Source organism: Octopus sinensis, linkage group LG12, assembly GCF_006345805.1.
Source record: "Octopus sinensis linkage group LG12, ASM634580v1, whole genome shotgun sequence".
NCBI lineage: Eukaryota > Metazoa > Mollusca > Cephalopoda > Octopoda > Octopodidae > Octopus > Octopus sinensis.
Genome location: NC_043008.1, coordinates 12088465 through 12093464, shown reverse-complemented (window position 1 = coordinate 12093464; position 5000 = coordinate 12088465).

The following is a 5000-nucleotide window of genomic DNA, read 5'->3' as shown; positions in this document are numbered from 1 at the left end:
ATGATGATGATATCTATCTATATGTAATTTATTGCATGAATCTATGCTATCATAACAGAAACCATAGAACTTCTGCTAAAAACATATTTTAATATTGCAGAGAAATACAAAAGCACTCGTAGGAATTTCTAGCATTAATTGAATTCTCTGAGTGTGAAATAACCATCCATATCTCCTCATAGAATCTACTTTTCTCCAAAGACAGACTTTCTGCTTGGCTGACAAGTTTTATACACATTATACTTATGGTTAAACAACGGCAAACACAAGGTATTTCCATTGTCGGTGTATATTTTCTAAGTGGTGTTGCAAATATCTTACTTCTCAATTTAAGGCCCAGTTTTCGTCATAGCAACAAAAGCTGAATGAACACACACTTGTTATAGAGATCCATTTTTGTGTGTGTATGTATATGTTTGTGTGTTTGGCTGTATGTGAGTGCATGAATGTGTGTGTGTGTGTGTGTGTGTGTGTGTGCATGTGTTTTGCTTTGTGTGAGCATGCATCGTTATGTGTGTGCATGTGTGTGGTGTGTGTGTGTTCATGCATTCTAGTTTATTATTCAATTTATCGCCAATAGAAAATCAACCAGTCTCCATCCAGGAACCAAAACTTCCACATTAGAAGATATACATACATACATACATACATACTTACATACATACACACACACAACATACAATACATACGAACATGCATACATACACACACATATATACATACAAACAAACAAACATACATACACACACATACATACAAACATACATACATACATACATACTTACAAACATACATACACACATACATACATAAACACACATACATACAAACATAAATACATACATACAAACAAACATACATACACACATAAATACATACATACACACACATACATACAAACATAAATACATACATACAAACATGCATACATACACACACATACATACATACATACATACAAACATACATACATACATACATTCTTACAAACATACATACATACACACACACATACATACAAACAAACATACTTACATACACACACACATACATACAAACATACATACATACATATATACACACACACATACATACATACATAAACATACATACATACATACATACACACATACAAACACATACATACATACATATATATATACATACACACGTTTATATGTCTATATACTACAAGTTAAATTTCTAGAAAGCCTTACACATTTTTGCCTTTCCATTCATGGCTCGTTAGTTCAGTATCAGCCCCTCTGGTGCTCTTGAGTATATTAGACAGCAAACTGACACCTCTGGTTTCTATTGGTTACAGTTTTCATTGCATCAACCTATGTGATAATAGCCTCTTCCATCTTCCTTATGAATCCTCTGTGCCATGTAGGTTTTGGCCTTCCACTCTTTCTTTTCCCTTCCAGTGGTGTCCATTTGAAAGCTATTTTAGAATGGTATTGTTCTGATTGCTAGAATATGTGACCTACTAGTTTTAACCTTTGTTCTGTAATGGTTTTGCTAAGTGGTCTTGTATCAGTTCTCAGGGCGGCGAGCTGGCAGAAACGTTAGCACGCTGGGCGAAATGCGTAGCCGTATTTCGTCTGCCGTTACGTTCTGAGTTCAAATTCTGCCAAGGTCGACTTTGCCTTTCATCCTTTCGGGGTCGATAAATAAAGTACCAGTTACGCACTGGGGTCGATGTAATCGACTTAATCCATTTGTCTGTCCTTGTTTGTCCTCTCTGTGTTTAGCTCCTTGTGGGTAGTAAGGAAATAGGTATTTCGTCTGTCTTTACGTTCTGGGTTCAAATTCCGCCGAGGTCGACTTTGCCTTTCATCCTTTCGGGGTCGATAAATTAAGTACCAGTTGCGCACTGGAGTCGATGTAATCAACTTAATCCGTTTGTCTGTCCTTGTTTGTCCTCTCTGTGTTTAGCCCCTTGTGGGTAGTAAAGAAATAGAAATTAGCTTAAGAAAGGTGTGTGAGTATGACCATGGATGAGTCTTAGAAGCGCAAGATCTGATCATTGCTGTGATTTGAACCAAGCTTTTAATAATGTATAAAGGTGGGAGATATGGCAATCAGGTATGGAACAAAATGGCTTTTAGGTATTTAGTTCTGTAATTTTGTGTTCAGAGTTCAAGTCCCCTCCGAGGTCAACTTTGCTTTTCATGTTTATAAAGATTTAGGATCAATAGAAGAGATTAGCAATCTGAGATTAGAGGATTTCGTTAGCTGTGTCTTTTGGAAGTGTGTGTTGTGTGAGTGAGTGAGTGCAACAGAGAGAGAAGGGGAGGAGAAGGAGAGAGAGAGAGTGTGTGTGTGTGTGTGAGAGAAAGAAGGAGAGAACAAGAGAGAAAGAGAGTGTGTGTGTGTGTGTGAGTGTATGCAAGAAAGAAGTAGTGTATGTGTGTGTGTAAGAAAGAAGGAGAGAACAAGAGAGAGAGCGTGTGTGTGTGTGTAAGTGTGTAGTGTGTGTATGCAAGAAAGAAGCAGTGTGTGTGTGTGTGTGTGTGCACATGGAAGAGTGGGTGAGAGAGAGCATGAATGTATGTGTGTGTGTGTGTGTGCATATGGAAGAGTGGGTGAGAGAGAGCGTGAATGTATGTGTGTGTGGGTGTGTGTGCACATAGGAGTATGAGTGTGTGTGTGTGAGAGAGAGAGACAGAGATTGAGTGTATGCGTATTTGCAAAAATGAAGCAGTGTGTGTGTGTGTATTTGTGGGTGTGTGTGCACATGGAAGAGTGGGTGAGAGAGAGCGTGCATGCAAGAATGGAGTGTGTATACATGTGTGTGTGAGAGAGAGAGCGTAAGTGTATGTGTGTATGCAAGAATGGAGTGTGTATGTGTATGCATGTGTATGTGAGAGAGGAGGAGAGTGTATGTGTGTATGCAAGAAAGAATCAGTGTGTGTGTATGTGTGTGAGGGTGCGTGCACATGGAAGAATGAGTGTGTGTGTGTGTGTGTCAAAGAGAGAGAGAGAGAGCGTATGTGTGTGGGTGCATGCGAGAATGGAGTGTGTATGTATGCGTGTGTGAGAGAGAGAGAGAGTGTGAGTGCATGTGTGCATATGTGTGTATGCAAGAAAGAAGCAGTGTTTGCATGTGTGTGTGTGTGTGTGTGTGTATGCATATATATATATCACAAGTTAATTAGCTTGAGCAACTGACTGTCAATGTGTTGATTATGTAGATATGCAGATATATACAGATATATATATGTGTGTGTGTGTGTGTGTATATATATACATTACATACATATGTGTGTTTGTGTGTGTCTGTTTGACTACGTGTGTGTGTGCCTACAGTGCAGATCATGTGTCGACCTACCTTATCCAACTACTTATTTACAGCTGACATAATATTTCATCAGTTTACGTCAACAGACAACAACACACCTACAAGAAACCTACCCCCACGAAACACAAAACAACAACACCAACACCAACACCACCACCACCACACAATCACACATCACTTATCTCAATACATCTCCACCCCACCCCCCGCTCCATCCCCCCATCCCGCCCACCCGAAATCTTCTACGCATATAAGTAGTAGTGAAAAAACACCTTTAAACGCGGGTATACACACGCTGATGCGCTAATCAGCATCATCTCAGCTTGCACTCAACACACACGTACACACACACACACACACACACACACAGACAGACACACTCAATGCTTAACACTAATGCCCCACAACAACATCTGTACTCCACTCACACATACACACACTCACCACCACCACTACCCCTCAACACTGGCTATACTTAACATCCATGCCCCACAACATCATCTATACTCCACTCACACTCACACGCACACCACTCACATGCATACACTCTCCTCAGCACAGCCTATACTTAACACCCATGCCCCACAACATCATCTATATTCACTCACACTCACACTCACACATACACACACCACTTAACATACCTTATACTCAACTCACATACACATCACTCAATACACACTTACTCCACTCAACGTTGTCTATACTCAACATTGCCTATACTCAACACACACACACACTCATACATAAACATACAGCACTCAACATGCACTCACTCCACTCAATACTGCTTTTACTCAACACACTCCACTCAATATTGCTTTTACTCAACACACTCAACACACACACACTCACACAAACACACACACATATATACATGATGGGCTTCTTTCAGTTTCCATCTACCAAATCCACTCACAAGGTTTTGGTCGGCCTGAAGACTATAGCAAAAAGACACCAGCCCAAGGTGCCATGCAGTGGGACCGAACCCGGAACCATGCCATGTGGGTTGGACAGCAAACATCTTACCACGCAGCCATGCCTTATAACTCAGCATTGTCATCATCATCATCATCATCATCATCATCATCATCATCAACATCAGCTGCAAATCACAAACTGATCACCATCATCAGGTAGGAAGACGTTTTTATGAGAAGAAAAATTCTATAGAAACCAATTTACTGTCTGCAGCACCCAGAACATTCCTCGCCTCACCAAAGTCATTCTTCTTATCGATTTCTACCTCTTCCTCCTCCTCTCTCTCTCTCCCTTTTCCTGATTGCTCTTTTCTTTTTCCTTCCTCTTCTTTTAAACCATCTTCTTTCATCTCTATGCAGTCACTTTCTCTTTTTTCTTCTCTCCACCCTCACCCCTCAACCGCCATCCATGCTTAACTTATTTTCTCAGTCAACTTTAACTCTTTCCATTTCTGTCTGTCTGTCTGTCTCTCTCTCTCTCTCTCGCTCTCTCTCTCTCTCTCACACACACACACCACACAAACACATACACACACGCACACACAACACATACACACACACGCACACACAAACACTATTTTCTTCAAATATTTTATACAAGCTTAACACTCTCTCCTGCTTTGCTCCTGAAAATTCTTTCTCCTTTCTCAATCTTCCTCTCCTTCCTTCCATGCATCCATACATCTCTCCATCTCGCTCCCTCTCTCCCCCCCTCC